This window comes from Corvus cornix, chromosome 12, assembly GCF_000738735.6.
Source record: "Corvus cornix cornix isolate S_Up_H32 chromosome 12, ASM73873v5, whole genome shotgun sequence".
NCBI lineage: Eukaryota > Metazoa > Chordata > Aves > Passeriformes > Corvidae > Corvus > Corvus cornix.
Window position 1 is genome coordinate 9,252,859 of NC_046342.1, and position 20,018 is coordinate 9,272,876.

A 20,018-nucleotide genomic window follows, 5' to 3' on the forward strand; every position below is an offset into this window, starting at 1 on the left:
CAACATTTCACCTCTGTCTCAGCTTCCCCACTCAGAAAACGGCGTTACTAATGCTACAGTTCTTTATACAATACCTTGGAATACAGAGTCCTTTTTTAACCTGAAGAAAAGCTACACATTCTGTGTAAGTTTACAAAGTGTCACTGTTGATGAAACAGCCTGTTCCTTTTAATTCCATGTTTAAACAACTCCGCTGAGGTCTGAAGATGTTGATTTATTTCTGATTTTACAAATTTTAAAAAAAGGCTTTCAGTGGAGATGTAATTCATGAGTTTAACATTTCATCAAATATGCTTTTGTTAAGAGTGGCTGAGCAGGCACATTACTCAAGGTCATAAACTTTAAGTCAAATCACAGGCAACTGAGCAGCTCCTGTGCTTTTTCTATGGTCTCTGCGCCTCCACAGAAGGCTAATTATTTTACAACAAAACTTGAGAAGTGTATTTTTTACCCCAAAGTCATATTTGTTCCTTGTTTCACTATTTCTGTTTCCACAGCAGGAACTTTTGCCTGCAGTTCATATTTTCTCATCAGAACCACAGTGCTTGAACTATCTTTACACCAAGAAGAATCATGTTGAAGGTAAATTACATCCTTAAGAAGCATTAGCTTTTGAGTAATGTGAAATTTAAACCACAACAAAAGAAAACGTAGACACAGAGTTCAAAAGTCAAATAAGAACAAGAAGTATCTCTCAGCTTGCCTAGCTGTGGGTCTTTCAATGCTGCTGGCAAAGAAACCCAAACCAACAAACCAAAAACCTACTGTCCTGTCACAACACAATCAAAAGGTACCAAAAAGAAAGAGTGAAAAAACCCAAAAACTACTAAGTTGTATTTGCTAAAAACTTGATCTGTGTCCTTACAACTATAAGATGTATATATAATTATGGAGACTTATTAGATCATCCAGAGAACATCTCAATTTAGGATGGGATATTTCCTGAAAGTACACCTTTGGTTACCTTCCCAGACTCTTTTACAAATCTTAGGAATTAGACAACATCCAGTTTTCTTCTGAAGATTAATCCAAAATAGAGAATGAATGCAGGGGATCAAAACACACTATTATGACAAGCAATTTAAAAAAAAAAAAATTACTAACAGTCAATGCCAACAGGCTTCTGGCTGATCCAATAACTAACCTGAAAGACAGCACACTGCCAGAGCTCCAGGAGATGGACCTACACTGGTGCTAAACCAGAACTCCAGAGTCTTCTTCACTGCACTGCCATGAATTTGCTGGCAACTTATCTAATATCTCTACATCTTTGCTCCACTGCTTTCTAGAGGGAAAAAAAGAATAAACTCCATCTGATATGAGACAGGCCCTAGCTGGGAGCACCACTACCAAATGTCAAGGAAAGGACTTGAAACAGTTACAATCCATTATACTCGTGTTTACAAAATAGATATAGCAATAAAATTCACATGTGAATATACAAAAATTCAAACTGTCCAGCTTTGCCCAGAATTTTGCTGGACAAGAACTCTCCATATAATGTGCACACTGCCAGCACTCAACAGTCTTCTGCAAAGAAAAAAAAAAAAAGCCTTAACCTCTGTGCTTGTACTGAGATAGGCACATTGTGCTGAGTTACTTGAGCACATAAGCTGTTTGAACTCATTTTTACAATGAATAGTATTTTCTTGATACCTATGGGTTTTTTTCATCAATGTAAAACTTGCAGAAAAATGGTCCTGCAAAAGTAAACAGTTTCATATTCTAAGCAACGAATCAGATGGCTAAGATGTCCAGAAAACCATTATTATTACATCAGCTCCATTCTTAGGACAAGCCCCAAGATGCGCTGACATGAAAAAACAGAAGTCATGGAAATCCAGAAAAAAAAGTCTCAGGGCATTGTTTTGTACAAAAATAGATATTCCTATTTTTAGCAGAAAAAAAAAACCAACCCAGCAAATGTACTGCTGAACTATGACTGGTCTGGAAAAGGGAGTTCCCTGACTATATATATTGTCAACCTCGCCCAAAATAAAGTGAGTTGGCTTTTTTTATATCTGTTAGGACCAAGTGACCCTCTTAAGGGAGATAAAGTCTATTTTAATCTCTTCAGTTGTCCTGAAGCTCTTATTTTATCTTTGTCTCTTCTATAGACTAGTCTTCCACAAACACCCCTGAACCCAACCTTTAAGTTGTTTCCTACCCATGGCACTTGTCTGAGTATGTCTGAGGGACCAACAATCACATATGCTGGAAAAGGGGCTTCTGCACAGAAAAAGACTCACACCCTCAAAAAACTTGGGATGAGACAACAAAATGCCATGATACAATACCATGTGCCAGAGGTTTGCTGTTCAGGAAATCTGTCATTGAAAGTAGTGTCATAATACACAGCTGAGCAAATGAAAAAAGAAGTCCCACACTTTCCTTCTAGGCATTACAACTGTCTCTGGTAAGAAAAGAAGGGAGATCAGCAACTGTACTGGGATACAAAGAGACCAAAACATGTCATAGTGCTCCAGGTGCTAAAAACACTCACTTTTCAGGAGCTGGAACACATGGGAATCATACATGGCTCTCCCAGGGCAGCCAAAATGCACATGCTGTCTTGAGTCAGTGCTGAGCAAAAGCCCATTCTGAAATCCATGAAACCTCTTTGGACACAACACAGTGAAATCAAATGGCAGGGAGGGATGCTCAAAGTGCAGCTTCATCTTCCTGCAAGTACTACATATAGCATTCCTTTGTACAGCCTTGGCTGCAAGCCCACTGGCTTCCCCACTTAATGCTGAGACGAGCTTTAAAGCTTTTATATTTGTGGAAGCATATTGAGAAAGTGCCTGAAAAGTGTCAGTACATGTCTGACATGCCACCAGCCTATACCATCTTAAAATCACATGCAGCCTTAAGAAAAGACTGATAAGTAAGATTCATATAAAACAGGTCTAACAAAACCAATTTAATAAAAGAAATTAATTTATAACTACTGCAATCTTTCTCCTTTCACGATGACCAAATACGGGTACACAGCATCAGCTTTCAGCAAGGCTGGGGGAAGGGGAAAGACTCGTTTAACAGTTGGTCACATTTAGTCAGACAAAGCTGGAAGGAGGCAAAAGGGTAATAATTTAGTGATGAAGAAACTCCAAAGACCTAAGAAAGCATGGCAGCCTCCAGAGATGGGGCTTGCCAAAAGGCTATTTTGGGGACAGATAGGGCTACAAAGCTGCTATTAAGCTTCAATCCTTAAAATAAACCCATAAACTCAGAAAGTATTTATCTGTAAGGGTGGCAGCCCAATAAAAGTTTTATGAATGTTTTAAAACTGCCCCGTCAGGGGCTAGCCGCTCAGTCACCTCCCTCCCTCCTAAAAAACAACACAAGCAAGAAAGTAGGCCCATGTGTCAGGTTCCCAAGCAGGAATGACAGGACAGCCTGAAAAACGGCTCTGCACCTCCTGCACCCCCTCAAGAAGCCAGCAAAGTACACACCTCCCTGCTGGGAACAGGGCCCTGCCACAGCCTTCCCCCTGCTACCACCAGCACGGGCGTCTCTGCATCATCACCCATCCCTACACACCTTCTCCAACATCATCTTCTCCTTCCTGTTACCCACTGCATGTTGAGGAAGGGGGGAAAAGAAATCAGTGTATATAGAAATAAGGAACACCATGGACTATGGGAAAATACAAACCCAATCTGGTTTTAAAGTTAAATTTCTAAAAGCTTCTTGGATCCGGAGATGGTAGTAACGTACAGTTTGTGCTGCCCAAATGAACCAGTCACTGTTAATCTGGCACCAGCTTAGAGATGGACAGTGGGCTAAGTGTAGAGGATCAAGAAAAGTCCACTCTAGACTTCCACATGTCCCATTTTTGTTAACACCCAAAGGCTTAAGAGAAAATTCAGGCAGAAGTAATGCAGACAAAAAGAGTGAATTTAAGTAAAAGAACATAAAGTTCACTTACAAAACTGTGTGAAGCCTGGAAATACCAGACAGAAGAGCGATGCTCCTTCTCCCTCTTGCCACATATTTTTTCCCCTTTCCTATTCCCCACCATCACCAAATCTGAAACTCCACACAAAGCTTAGCCAGAGGAAGCTTGGCACATTCCTCAAAATCCAGGGGAGGAATAATCACTAGCAGCAAAATCAAAATGGGATGAAAGATAAGAACGAGCAATGAAAAATTGCTTGCAGCCAACCAGACTCTCACTGCTCACATGCAGAATTTGCCATGACAGTAATTAGGTCCAATTCAAAACAGCTTTCAAAAAAATGAACTACAGTTTGTTCACACTTGGTCCACTCTACCTAGGCAGCACCATCCTACACGGTTTCTTCAATTGCTTTTCAAGTAAAATGCTTATAGACTTAAAACCAATACAAAGCCCCCAAAGAAAATAACCCAAACCTCTGTGGCAGAACAGAGGGTCTGAAGTGTGCTCATGCAACGGAGCACACACAGCTCCCAGGCTGGTGGTGCAGATGTGAGGCTGTGGCCAGCCCAGGGATGGTTGGCAGTGCAGATGTTTCCTGTCACCAGTGTCATGTTTGCGCTGCTACAGATTTATTTTTTTAATGTATTGTGTTACTCCATCTATCTTAGTGAATTGCCCACCTTGTAAAATTCTAATTATATTATTTTCTTCTTGTTATCTGCATTATCTGAAATTATTTATACTATTATAACCTTGGTTTCAAACACTGGTTATAAACATTGTTGCAACAGTTATTAGATGAGAGTTCCTATACATACACACACTGAGATGAATAATTTACTTTACAACTGCTCTGAAATGCTGGAACATGATTTTGTTTCCCCAACATGCTTCTCTAGCAAAAACAAAGGAAAAAAAAAGGAGGGGAAAAAAAAAAAAAAGAAAAAACCCACCACAACTAGAGGGACAAGATCCAATCTGTCTTCCCTTGGGATCTCAAAGTAGCAGCTTTCCTGAAGATGGCACAACACTGTCCTCTATTTGAAGCTTTGTCGGCCACTTCTTTCTGGGGGCGCGGAGCAGTTGCTGAGCCAGAGTTTGGCAGGAGTAAGTGCTCTGTTAGATTAAATTTCAGCATGATGTTCTTGATATGAATCGGAGCACCATCCTGAAAGTGCAACGGGAGGGTAAAACGCCAGCCATCAAGATGGATGGTTTGTTTTTATTTTTATAGAGATTTTCTAAACCTCAACTTTCACCTCTTAGCCCCCTCCCCCTCCTGTTCTCAGTCACCTCCAATACTCCATCTGTCCGCTTCATTTAATAGAAACCTATATTTCCTAGCTAATGGAGGCATTTGGCTAAGAAGATAATCTCTTTGTGTTCGCTTCAGTTGTCACATTCCTGTTATCATATTAATACTGATTAAATACGAAACCCAACATTGAAGTCAGACCCCACACATTATTTAAAAGCGACAAGATGTTCATATTTTGGCACTTTGAAACCTCAGCCAGCATGGAAGTGACCTCCCCCTCCCACTCTGAACACCCTTCAGCTGGGATGCCACCCATATGGATTTGTACAGGACAGGATACTTTAAGAGCACCGTCCTGCTTGAGAATACCAGACAAAGTTCAGGTTTCCTGAGAAGCTCTAGGAGCACACAAACTGATCTCAAGGAAACAAAGACATGGCAGGTCAAGCAGCACAACGCTGGGGGTTACAAGACAAGAAGGGTCAGTACAGATCTCTGCTCTCTCAAAAATGTCCAGCGGCCATTAACAGCTTGTGTTTGTGCCTCAGTTTCCCCACCTGTACAAGAGCATATTTCACAAGCTGCGCTGTAGGTGTGCAGCCAGTTTATTAATGTCAGTTTGGGTCTGACATTAATAACAGACTGAAGGTGCTGCAGAAGAAGTACGAATAACCAGACATCAAATCAGCAAAAACTAATTCAACAAATTCTGGGATTTAAGCCAACTTCATAACATGTCACATTTTAAAAGCAGCCAGGCCCACATGTGATAAAGCACACTTCTAACCCTGAGCAAAGTCATCCTCAAATTCCAGAACAACTCTACTCATCAGAACTACACTGCAATAAGACCCAGATGAATTTGCACCATTCCTTTCTCATTTCTCATGTGACCGTCATCATTCTCTGTGGAGGAAGAACACTGGGATACAATAGCTATGAAAATGAGCCTAATGAGATGCATGCTTTAACTCTCTGTATTGTTCAACACGCAATCATCACTAATTTTTTTAATAAAAAATTATTAACATAGCTACTTATTTATTTGGGGTTTATCCCATTCAATTTAATGGACTACCACTGCCAAGTCAATAGAAGCACAAATTAGTAAGACTTAACCTCAAAGTTTTGGTGAAATTAGTCACGTATGTCACTGATTTCTCAGAACTGCAATTCAGTAAGAGCCTGAGTTGCATGCTGTTGTCATCTTTGTGTGCAAGTACCAAGTCTGAGAATTAAAGCACAGTAGTTACGTACACTACACGTGCAAATTATTTATGAGTTCCTGAAGACAGACCCAGTGCTCCAGCCACTCTGATTACATCCACCTTTCCTCGAGACCAGGTCTGAGCTGCACACTCCATTCAGCCAGTACCTTTCCTAAAAGGCCATGTGACACCTCCTGAGCAACTTTGGAGCAGATGAGGTTATAGCATGGTCAGGAAAGCTCCCCTGGGATGTCAAGAAGGCTAAGCTAACCTTCTGAGATCCGTATAAACAAACAACCGAACATGGAGAGCCTTGAACCGAGGGACTGCTGTTTACCTAACCCCTGAACTGCAAGAGACATCAATCCCTGCCTTATTAAAGAAATGCATACGCTAGCCAGGCATGCCTGCTTGATCAGCTCTCTCTCATTCACAGCTTCTCTGGGGTCGGAGGAAGTTCCAACAGGCCCTGTTCCATAAATAAAATCCTTCTGGCTGGCGATAACTAAATTGTATTAAGACTGGCTCAGACAGCTTCAATTAGAAATAATTGGCAGGGGTGGACTGAAATACCCTCCATCGATTTGCTTACAGATGGTCTTTTCCTCCTTTTCCTCCCCATGCCAATCCTAACTACCTGGTTCAATGAAAGTAGCAGGGAATCCATAACATGCTTCTACTTTTTCTATGTGTAATCCATATGTATGTGTGTCCTGAAATCAAAACCTAATATATGAGTAAAAGCTTTAAATACAGAGAGAATCAACAGGTCTTTAACAGAAGATTCCCAGCCATCAGCAAGCAAAACCAGGAAACTTCAGAGTCTGAAGAACACAGACCCTCCCCCACCATGTTTACAAGATTTCTCTCATTTCTCAGCCACCCGAAAAGCAATCATTTGTGTATACTACAAATCCATCCTTTCTTTCTGAAGATTAGAGAAAATAAGGTTATTCAACCAAAATCATTTGCAAAACTCTACAGCATAGTCTTCTTACAAGTATCAGTATTTATTAAAGCTCAAAATCTTACGGAAAAGACATTTAAGATCTTGTTAATCTACCTATAATTTTTTCCAAATGCCAAATGAAACTATTTTTTTTTCTGTGCTTATAAGAAATAAGTTCTAAAAGAGACTCACTCTTGCTTTTGCCCCAGCATACATTTACTCTGAAATCTAATCGCATATTTAAAATTAAACATTAGTGAATTGCACAATGCTCAACTGAACAGAAATAGTCAAGCTGTTGTATTTTCACAGATGTGAAAAATTAATTTGATTTTTCACAGGAATAAATTGGCAAATATTAAATTATATACATATTTCAGTATTTTGTCAAAAAAACTTTCTATTTGACCTTGGTCACTGGAAAAATGTTCTTAAAAATATTCAACTTCTCTTAAAAGGAAGAGTAGCTCAACAGAGAGCCTGGGTCAATAAATCCAAGCTTAAATCTCACTTCAAGTAAAAAATAAAAACACTGATAATTTACTGAATAAGTCAATCTTGCTCTGAATGTGCACAATTTCAAGACAGAAAAATAAAACCCACAACTAAATCCAATTACATTATGTCTGCAAACTACTCACTTCAGAGCATAACAAGGAAAATATGAAAAAAAACTAGGGGAAAGAAGTCTGGGATTGGGGAAGCAGGCATCCATTTCCACATGAACTCCAAAGGGACTATAATCTTCGTACATCTTCTAAGGAGGTACTTGTGAGAACAGTCAATTGTAATGAGCCATGAAAAGAAAATCCCCAGTTCATGATATACAGCCTGCTCTCATGTCAGCAGGAACTTGCATTCTTTAGCACATTTCCAGTTCTGAAAAAACATCTTCTTCTCTTAAGCCTGGCACATGCTGCTTGGCACAGCCCCTGTTACCATTGTGGGAGCTTGAAAACATAATTCATTGCAATCATAAAGAAAACAAATGCATATTCTTCAGGCTGCATTCATGCTGTAATACCAGTCCTGATGAGCTGATACTTCAGCAGGCAAACAGTCCCTTGCCTAACACATCCATGCATCAACTGGCCATATTAGGGAGACAGAATGTTGTTGTTCTTTCACAGATAGAAAGCTGAGAAGGTAAACAAATGCACTGAGGAGTAAATACATACCTGGCAGCAAACTCGTACTGAATTAAAAGTCCTCAGGTGCACAGCAAAAGCCTGCACCACACAAACAACGTTCTTCATTTACATACAATGGCATAGTTCAGGATAGAACAACAAACTAATCAAAGGGATGGCATAGATCATATATATACATTTATCTATTTACCTTATTAAAAAACCCTTAAAAAGCAGCAGAGGCTGCTCAGGGCTCTGTGGGAAAGGACAGGGAAAGGGGCTGCAGAAGTTAAGAAAAGGCAAATGGCCAGAGAGGAAACTGAGCGGAGAGGAGAGAGTAGAAATGGATTAGGGTTAAACATCAAAAAAAAAAAAAAAAAAAATCAAACTGGGTAACTCATCAGTTGTAAGAGGAAAGAACAGGTTCTCCAAATCACCAAGTTGTCTTGATTTGCTACTCTGGAATAGTTGAGGGGGATGAGGGGAAAGGGTGAGGGAATTGAGGGCTCAGAGGTTAAAAAAAAATATTGTCATAAAACCCATAGCACAAAAGCATGCAATCTGGAATTCTTAGGATTGAAGTTACAACTTCAGATATTGTACGAAAGACTTTTCTAAGCAGGATGACGGTCTTCTCTACTTTACCTATAATTTTTATTCCATATATTAAGTACTTTTAAAAGTATTTTTTGCAGATTTTTTTCTTTAAATGCAATAATACTGTAGCTACAGGCAGGAAATGCTTTTGTTGCTTATGTATAACATTATACAAAATCATGTTACAGCAGAGCCCCCCCATCAAAACAGGTCTATTGAAGCTCCAGTTATTTCCTATTCTTTATTAAACACTCAAATCCCTTTGTGAAAACACAAACCAAAGACTGCTTTACACAGACTTCCTTGAAATCAATGCATACTATTAAGAACAACTATTTTTTTTTGTCCCCAAACTCAAAACATGGATCAGGCTCTCAAGGTTAACGTCCTTGTCACACAACAGTTCTCATCCACTGCACACTGGCCACTGTTGCGAGTCAATACTTCAAATACTCTACAATTTGCAAACCACAAAGCTCTATGCCTCCAGGAAGCCCCTGTGGTGTATGTTTTTACTCAGACTTCAAAAAGCTATTAGAACAAACACTGGTGGAAAGGGAAGGTGAAAGGCCCAGGGGATGAACGATCAAAATCAAGTAAACGAGCACAAACAGTTTACAGAAAGGGAGAGAAATTTCATGGCAAGGAGGCAACCTGAATGCATGAATGACCCTTGTGGAGACTTTTAATAAGATCAAAGATATGTAAAGGCTTGGAACCTGAGTATTTTCCACCCAGATACTGCAAAGCCATGAGTGAGAACTGTAACATCCAAAAACTAGCATCCCGTTTTGCACGCAAGAAAGCAGAAATAAAGATGAAAGAAATAATTCCTTCTTTGGTATTGTATAAATAAACTACAGACCTGGCAACACAAAATTTAGATTCATGGCTTCTACTTCCTTTCTCTATGTAAACAAGAGGACTCCTGGAGAAAGCTGCCCGCTACAAATAGGACAGAGCGAGCTCCTCCTCACCAGCTCATCCTGAGACCCTTGGTCCACCTGTCTACAGAGTATTTCAGTCATCTCTCACCAAAAAAAGTAACCCTTGAAAGTAAAATTCCACCTTAAACTTCAAAAGAAGCAATTATAAATTGTGTAAATCCCCTGCACATTTTTGGGAGAATTTAAGGATCACTTTAAAAAGTACCATATTTGGGCAGTTTGGTCATGTACCCGAATCCACAGGGATCCTCTGAATCCCTCACATTTAGCTGTACTGACATCAGCTAAGTCCTCAGCAAGAAAAAGGGCCCTTCCTTCTCAGAAGGACAATGCTTAACTGAGCAGCAGTAAACCAACAGAAATTTTTATGACATCTATGTTTTTTCACTCTTCAGAAGAAACTGTAATTTGTTCCTTCTGTAATTTTTTCCAAGGCACTCACTGAAGTATCCCAAACCTGCAAAGGCAAGTATATGAGAACAAAATAAAATATATATATATATATATATATATTCCCATTTGTTCTAGGAGATACAAAGTATTACCAAATTATTATTTTTTGATGCTCTAAGGTTGCTCAGCCAAACTGTAGAGACACTTAATAAAACTCACTGTTAGTTATATTCTTTTTCAAGAAAAAAATATATTCACACTTGAAATTACAGCAAGCATGTATTGAATTTGCAAAATGAAACACCTAAAAAGGACAACAACAAAGAACAGACAGAAGGCAGCACATTCATCCTGCTCTTGTGTGCAGGATGTGTGGTACATTAAACTTCTCTACTATTTCATGAAAGTAAGAGCAATCATGTTGTTCCACGCCCTGTTCTAATCCAAACTGTTTGCAACTTCAGCAGCATAAAACCAGTGAAGCCAAAATTAAATGAAGAATTTGGTCTGTAAGGAACAGGATATTTGGGTTGTAGTGACTGTGCAAGGCACCTCCACTTAAAGTGAAAAATATCCAAAATAAAAATGCAGCAGAAATTTTAAAACCTGAATATGGTTCTATTCTGCAGCTGTGTGTTTATGGAACCATCACATATGCAAAACAGGGTAGGATTGCTTTTATAGGGGAAATAAACTCATTCAATTCCTCATTTTGAATATTTAATTTTGCCTTCCACCCACATGTTGGATTTTTTTCCCTGTTTTTTCTTCAAAAAAGGTAACCTTCAGCAAAGGAACCCCACTGAACAAAGGATTTCCGAAGCACGTGAGGCAAGACTCACGACAGCCCAACAGCAGCAGTTTACATAACAGCAGCATGGGGCCAAAAGGCATTAGATAATTTGGAAATGGTGCCCAAGTAAGTTAATGGTGATGTGATGGCAAATACAAGCACAGAACAAATACAGGCAAATAGAGCTGCCTGTTTGGGCATATCCACTGCAGACATGTCCTGCCAGAGAGCTGCACTGGGCAATGGGCTCCAAGAGCTTACAGTCGCTGTTATAATTATTCAAAATTCAGCAAAGTAACAGCCCTAAATATGCAAGATGCTTATTTTCTCCCAGGGAATGCAACTTTCCACAATAACTACATTCCCCCAAAATAACAAAGCCTGGATTAACTGGAAAGACTTATGACCACAAGAGACTCTACACAGAAGTAAGGTTATTATACACAGCAGCATTTCCAGCTCTCAGTTTTACCACAAATCTCAAGATAAGTGCACCTCTTTTGAAATCCCAGATCCTAAAAACATGCAACTGAGTGCAAATCTCAGTTTGTTTAATTTATGTATCTAGCTCTTGTGGCTTAGGAGAATCTTATATATGACCTGAGTTTATCTAAGAAAAGAAACAATCCTTACAGATTTTTTTTTTTTTTTTTAATAAAAGGAAAATCATTCTTTGGGGGCTTACAATCGTTGAGTACTTTGGACAGCTGACTACCAATGTCATTGCCAACTGAAACAACTGTTCAGTTTCAAAAATACTTATAAAAACCCACAGTCGGCTCCCAAGCTCTCCCCACACTATCAGATCCCGATTTTATCCTCAAATTAAGATAAACAAATGCTATTATAGCATCTTTCTATTTTGCAACGGGGATTTGAAGCTTAACTTCAGGGTAACTAGTAGAGCAATTGCTGTTCTTGGAAGCAAAAAGGGAAACTTAATTAGAATGCACTTGGAGCAGACTATTTTGGCAGCTCAATTCCCAACAGCCTCCATCTGCAGAGGGCAATCTCAGGTACAGAGCTAGACTGGATTTTCCCTTCAGCCCTTCCTTTCAAGAGCTCACAATATTGCAGCACTAGAACATCCACAGGTCAGAAAAATCGCCTCTACCTTGCACATCCCTACAGAAGCCTGAAAATGCTGGTAGAAATATTTGAAGACAAAATAAGCTGTTACTGGCATCCAACTTCAGGGACTAAGAAAGACGGGCAGGGGATGCAGTAGCAGATGAATAAAGAACAGAGGCAAACAGGAGAGAGGTGAGAGCATTAGCAAAAAGTCAAAGTGAAGGGAGACTCAATGGAGATTGGAAGCAAATATTAAGAAAAAATGTATGCAAGTGATTGCCAAGTGGGGTTTCTTTTGGTTGTGGGTTGTGGTTTTTTTCCATTTCCCAAGTGGTAAAATCTGTAGAAGTTAAGATACCTTATGGTCAAACAAATCCCATCTGCTGGAATTCTTTTATTTTCTTAATAGGATTTTTTTTCCCCATAAATAGCACAAATAATTAATTTCATATTTACAGCAGGACTCCAGTGAAATGCAAAAAATAAAGCAGTTGATTACTCACTAAGGAGAAAAAAACCCCTCAGTACAGGGCAACAGGTCAATTACAAAGCACCACCCAAAACCAGCAAAGTTTTCCTTGTGTGTGTCAGCATGGGGAATGCAATCACTTAATTAGAGCTGGTATCATAATGCATCTCACAATGAAGAGCTAATTAAGATATTCTTTTTTGTATCTGAAATTTTAAATGCTTAACTTCACCGCCTTGTTTTTTAAAGGTAATTTTCTTCATAGATGGAGGCAGCACCTACATCCTTACTGCTTTCCACATACAAACAGTAAGCTCAGAAGAACACGCTCTACTGAGTAGGACAGACATAAACTAAACACAAACCCAACAGGCAGCAAAGCTCAGTTTGCTTTGGGGCTGAGCTCACACTTGTGCAAGTGTGAGGTGCTTTGCTACTTAGGGGAGCAAAAGGAGTTCAGTACACACTGCTCTTTACTGCCATGGAAGGATAGGTGAGAGAGCAATAGTACTTCTTCCTGAAGGCCCCGCCCTGGAGCAGAGTGTGATGGTTACTGGTGTGATGTGGTGAGTAGGGAAGAAACGCTGCAGTAGCACCGTGTGCTGCAGAACCACCAATGTTCCTTCTGTTGCACTAATGACACTTCCATTAAGCTCCTCTTGCACAAGAATAGAAAGGGTGGGTGGCAGTAAAATAAAAGGCTCCCTCTCATTCTTTTCAATGACTCACAGGATCACTGTGTAGCCTATACTGTACCCAACACAAGGGCTTACACAGGAGCTGGACTCTTTTCTTGCCGACATACTCAAATGCTGCTACATCACCTGATGCCTGATAATTCCATAATCCATGTCTGCTTGATCCCAGAAAAACAACCTGCTGGACACACACTCCAATGGAAACTTCAAATCCAAAGAGTCATAACCTCCCCTGGGAACAGCATCTGCTCTTGTGTGCAATGACCTGCTGCCTGTGAAACCAATCTTACTATCAACACATTCCCCCTTCAGAGCTCTTGAGTTCAGAGATTCCTGCAATTCTGTCACTGCAGACAAGACCAGGATCTCCCAATCCTAACATGAACGAGGCAGACAGGCAGTTAGTAAATTAACATTTCCTTGACTTCTGTTTTCATTCAGAAGGAACGTGCACAAATCTTGACTTTGATTCCACAAGAACACTCTAAGGCCAATAAATCTGGTTATTCAGCTTCAAAGGTCAACATGGGCTCACACGATGTCACTACTCAAAAGGTAGGCTCGATTCCTTCAGGCCAACCTTTTTGTGTAAATGCAGCACAAACTCCTAGTTCCTATGTGGTCACCAGGACTTCCACATCACTACAGTTTAATCTGCTCAAGAGGGGATCACACAAGGAAGTGATGCCTCCCTGGCAGCAATCCTCTCCCAGCCTCTGTCCATAGTACACCAGCCAACTTTCACAAAACGGAGAGAAGGAGATTTATGCCTGAAGTACCCCTTAAGGATTTTAGGTTTTGTTTGGTTTAGAGGGTAGGGGAAAAGAGACTGTGAAAGAACAAGCAGAGCTAATCTCCAGCTTTTAAATAAAACACAGCTACACAGATTTCTTTGCCCTTGGGCTTTTGTTTCTCCTCTTGACTGAAATCCTGCTCAGCCTCACCTGATTCTGACAAGGATGGCAACCCACCAGACCCTTGCAGCCAACAATTTTTTATTTTCCTTTATTAAAACAGGAGCCAGGCTGGGAAAACAAGGACATTAAATGTGCCTAAATTCCATTTGGCGTAAGAGAAGATTATCCTATTCTAATGCAACACAAGCAAAGAATTCCAAATGTCAAGATCTCCCACAAAAAAGGTATGCTGCTTAGTGACAGGATGTTTAATTATTCTCTGTGCAATGAAAAGGTTTCGACTGCCCCATTCCTGCTGATGTCAGTAAGGAGTACCCTCTAAATCACAGAGCTGGGAATTTGACATTTATCTACAGTGAACCATTTAAAGTTTGTCTCCTACAGTTGTTAAGAAAAACCCAAAACCCTGAAAGTAACATTCCACAAATGCCAGCTATGCTGGGGTGTTGAGACCTACCTGAACAAAGTGACATACACTTTGAATAGTAATAAAAACAACCTAAATATCAAAAAAGAATACAATTAAGATAGGTCTTAAGGAGGAGATTACAGAAGACAACGTGATACACACATTATTTTACTGTTGCATTTTTCAATCTTCATATACCTTTAATTTCCCTCATGCTATTCAACCTCTAGTCAACTTCCTTGCTTAAGTGCTAAAAAATACTGAAAAAAAAGGTTGAATCCCACTTTTAAACCCTCAGTTTTAACTGGAATTGAAATTATGCAAAGTAGTGCTGTTCATGTACAGCTCTTACATCACAGCTCTCCCACTATGTCATTAAGTACTTTGCAAGCCAGTGTGGGATCTCATCCAATGAAAAAAGTGGCAAAATAAAAAACCACCAAAGATGCACCAAATCCACAATATGCTGAAAGGGAAACATATTCTGCATTTCTACCCTTGATTCCACACATAAGAATACAAGGAATTCTCAAGCACAAGGCACTTTGCTTAATTCTGACCCCTCTATGTCATGTTATACCAACACAGCTGGATCCCAGAAGTGCTGTGTCCTGGGTTAGGGAGCACATCTGTGCTGGTACTTCAGAACAGACTTTTACGGCACATTCAATCCCTCTTACCATGACAAGCAGTGGAAACACTGAAATGGACTTGTTCTCTCAAGTGCAAGGCAAAAAGTTACTGAACAAAAGACAAAGTCATAAACCAGTTTGTCTTCACCTGTTATAAGAAACTTAAAACTCCTGTTATCCTGTATGGCTAAAAAGAACAGCAAAGCTACAAAGCTTGTACTCCAATATTCTCATTTGTATCTCTTATGAAAAGTGTCTTTTATTACATTTAAATTTCCTCAATTCAGAAATGTGTTCAGCTCTAAGGAGTGTTAGATATGCACTGCTTCTTTCACATTAAGAAATAAGGTAGCTCTTAACTAAGTCATGTATAGCAATTTTTAGTTAAAAAGAGAAGAATGGCAATCAAACACATTGCAGTGCCTCAGAAAGGATGAACACTTCACTAGCAATTAGACAGAAAAGAAAGTGAACCACGCCTGAGATATCACACATGCTCCAATTAAATTTGAAAAGTTGCTAAGTTTTACAATAATCAAGCACAAGACAGATGCAGTGAGCCAAAACCAAAGAAATGGGCATATCGAAAGTCAATCTCTTAGAAGATGTCAAGACACACATCAACAGATCATGATTTTGCAAACCAAGAAGAGTTTTACAGGGTCAGTTCTTGGGTGAGAGACAGTTAAATAAAATCCACAATTAGCACTAGGTTACTCAAAATGATTTGCTGAACTTTCCTCTAAATTTCTTATCAGCTGGCACAACATTCCTTGGTGCAAGGTATGTTGAAATAAGCATTTTCCAAAGACTGTCATTGTTAGCTTTTATCTTCTTTAGAATAAGACGCTTAAACATACAGTCCCTGTCTCCCCAAACTTGTTCTTGAACAATACTTTTCACTCATTTACCCTATACAGTCTTCCATTTACAACTAAAACAGCTGCCACATATCACCCACCTCAGCAAGCAGTGCCCCATCAGTAGCTTGCTCCCTCATCCACACAAAGAATAACTTTAAAAGCAGTGTAGTTTAAATTGCCTTTCAAATCCTGTTTGCTTTTTAAGCACCTTGTTAAACTAAGCAAAACTCTCTTGTGAGTTTAGAGATTATGTCCCCCTTCTTATGCATTTGATCATGCAACCAGTCTGGAAAGGAAGCGTCATCCTGTCAATTAACAGGCCTTGAAACTTTGCCCTCAGTTAAAGCACAAACAGCTCCACAACGGAGCCCTACAGAACAGCAGATCTGCCAGCAAATACTGGCTTTTTTCTTTCAGATGATGGTGCAAACATTCTAGAAAGTAGGTTGTACCTTGTCATTCAAGCAATAAAAGCATGCCTGGACACAAAACCAGAAGTGAGATGAAAAATAAATCGTACTTTCACCCACCACCCTGCTGCCTGCCCATTTTACCCTGCATGAGCAAACATCCAGGCAAACGACACATGAGTATTGTCAAACTGCAATTCATCATCTTCCTCTGCAGAGATGATCTGGCAGTGCACGACATCTCTGCTAAGTAACATCTCTCAATAGCCAAGTTACATTTTGCTTTATTTCATGTTATTAAGCTTTGCTTCCACCTCCTTGGACCACCCTAAGGGATTCTTCTCTGTTATGTTCTTCAAATACTTGCAGATAATCATATCTCCTGCTCAGACATCATTTAACCAAGTTTCATGCATTTCTTTTCATCTTCTTTCCCTCATAAATCAATCCCTTCAGCCTCTCCAGCATTCTTGCTGCTCTTCCCTGAATTTCTTCCAAACTACTGACATCTCTCAGCGACTGAGGAACTACCAATTGCATGCTGTACTCTAGATTTGTTTTTTGTAATCTAAAGAAAGATAATTACATCTTTTCAATAAATATTAATGCTCTAAGCCTGGAACAAATCTAAATCAGGAATTTCATTATTTTGGGGTTTTTTTCCAGAATGGATAGTAATTATCCCCATTTCACAGAGCAGAAGAGCAGAGAGAAGTATCTGCCTTATTGCTGCACACAAGCAGTGCCAGAATAAGAAACAGATCCACGTTCTGCCATTCCCAGTTGTGGTCTGCCAAGTTACAGCCCACAGATGACATAAGACAATGCTCCCAGGCTGATCTGTAAGCAAACACAAGCCACTTCCAAGTGAGTCTGGAACAACATCAGGGGAGCCCAACACTTGCTCGTGTGAGTGGGTGCTGTTGGCACCAGTGGGACCATGCAACACCCTAAGGCTTGCCATGGTCTGTCATTACCTTTAGTAGTCAGGACACAAATCTCTGACACATCTACTTAATTTTTACTGCTATGGAGAGGTTTGTTTCTAAAACCAGCCATCAGCTATCATCAGGTCAACTGGCTGAGCAAGCTAACTCAGTTCCAGAGTTCAAGACTGGTTTTAAATATGAGCGGACTGATTGAATGCCAGGCTGAGGCAGTACAAGGCAGTTTTTAACCTGGACATTTCCTTCCCTTCCCTCCCACTCTGATACATTTCCAAAGGAATCACAGAAAAATTACTTCAGAAAAATTTTTAAAAAGCTCTTTGCAAAAAAATCTGTAAGAGACTGTATGAGAGGAGGCAAGGATGAAGCATAGGTTGGGGGATAAGGGAGAGAAAAGTCTGACCAGTTAAATTAAAAAAAAACCCCAACCCACAAACAGGATGCAGACACATTAAAAAAGCAACACTGATCTAACAAAGGAATGTGAACTGCAGTTGACTCAAGCAGCATCACAGCAATGGCCCTCCCCCTACACCCAAATCGCTGCAACTCTTAAAGATACAGGTTTTCAGGCTCTTTCAAATCCTGTGCTTCTTTCCCATTCCTTGATACTCTTAACCTGACTTAATTTAACCTATTGCCTTTTCTTTCCAGACAACAAGAGTACCCAAGTTTGACCCAGACTAAAGCAAAGCAAACTAAGTTGTATTATTCTGCCTACCTTAGAGAGGTATTAAATTCTAGCATTCTGCTACATATCCTTCTCATTGAAAGAACAAACCATAAAGGGTCCTCTGTTTTCAAGGTCTGCTGTTCAACATCAGATGAGTGTAACCAAGATTAGATAATGAACACCTTGGCGAAAGCTATCATTTCTTCCCACTAACTCAACAGACAGAGCAAAATGCCATTATCTAAATCTATATACTATTTTCTTCATGTTATTACTGGTTCACAATTACAGCTCCTGCTTACATCCACAAGGGTGCCAAAGACTCCTTATAAGGCTTCTCCCTGTCCCAGGAAGAACCATTTCCTCCATCCAAAAATGTAGAAATAGCAATGTAAATGCCATCCTCCTGTTCTTTTTGTTCATCAAATTTTTGCCTCCAGGAGAGAAAAGTTACTAAGAACATTACATAATTATATTTTAAAGCAAGACATCATCTTGATTTTCAGCTCTAAGGTCATCTATGCATCATTTCATCACCTACCTGAAGGGACCCTCAGTGAATCCCTACAAGCTCTTCTATACCAGAAAACTAAAAGCAAACATGTATCTGGTGTAACCTTTTCTTTAAATGTGTATTTTTGCTAATTAGGCTCTCAGACCTATTTGAAAAGTCTAGCATTTGGTGACAAAACTAGAAGTACAGCTAGGATAGAACACATGAGATATTTTATATAGTCAGAAAATCTTATCTTGTAATAGGAAGAAGAAAGGAAACTTGCAGAGGGTCAAAATTAGAGCAGTTGCATCACACTAAGTTAAATGGAAAATAGACCATCTTCTGCAAGAAATCAGGAAACTTCACCTTTCTCTGTAGATCAATTGCTATGTTGATTGTTTGCTGTCATAGAACATAATAATTTCTTTTCTCCACTTGTTCAACAGAAGTAATCTTTCTCATCTCCCTAAGAGGATGGGGGATTAACTAGTGACAAATGGGCTGAAGACACAAGAGAAATACAAAAATACTGCCCCGTATCTTTAAAATCTTATCCTGCAATCTGAGTTAAATGCAACACCTATTATTGCCTTTTGAAAAGGCTCAGAACTACTCTCCTGCCTTAAAAGAAAGAAAAAAACCAAAACAGTAATGACACTTACAAACTCTAGCACCCGTCATCTCCCATGCTCTAACCTACAGAGGCATAAATCCTTCCTGTAATTCACCAAGGATGAAAAATACCGTTGTACGTAATATTATAAAACCAGGAGACATGAACAATAAAAAACTCTCAAGATGTCCAAAAACCCATTTATCAAGCAGGTCTTGCTTGAAGGCAAGTTAGGTAATAACATGCAGAACAGCCAATTTAAGGAACTTGCATCCAATATACTATATTTAATAAGTAGCTACAGGTAAAAATGATTGCAGGTTTGCTTTCTTTTACTTGTTCACATACATTAGGAGAGGAGAGATTACCACAAACCTTTCTGGGCACAGCATGATTTCTGTGTTACTGCCACTTAACAAGAAGTCATTTTGAGACCTGAGTTTGTTGACACAGGGGATGTGGCTTCAGGCCATTCGGTCTCACACTAAGTCACAGCCTCCATCACATAATTAGAAGAGGTACAGTCCCCACCAGATCAGTGCTCCAACTGGGTATGAGCCGATTTCAAAACTTCAGGAGATTACTGGTAGCACTTTACCTTGCAATATGGAAACATCCTCTACACTTGACACAGATTAGTA

The 20,018-nt window shown here is 39.6% G+C and overlaps 1 protein-coding gene across 2 annotated transcripts in view; it reads right to left on the reverse strand.

Moving 5' to 3' along the window:
- EEFSEC (eukaryotic elongation factor, selenocysteine-tRNA specific) overlaps positions 1-20,018 on the reverse strand; it is a 133,039-nt gene that overhangs the window by 31,731 nt on the left and 81,290 nt on the right. The window lies entirely within an intron of this gene.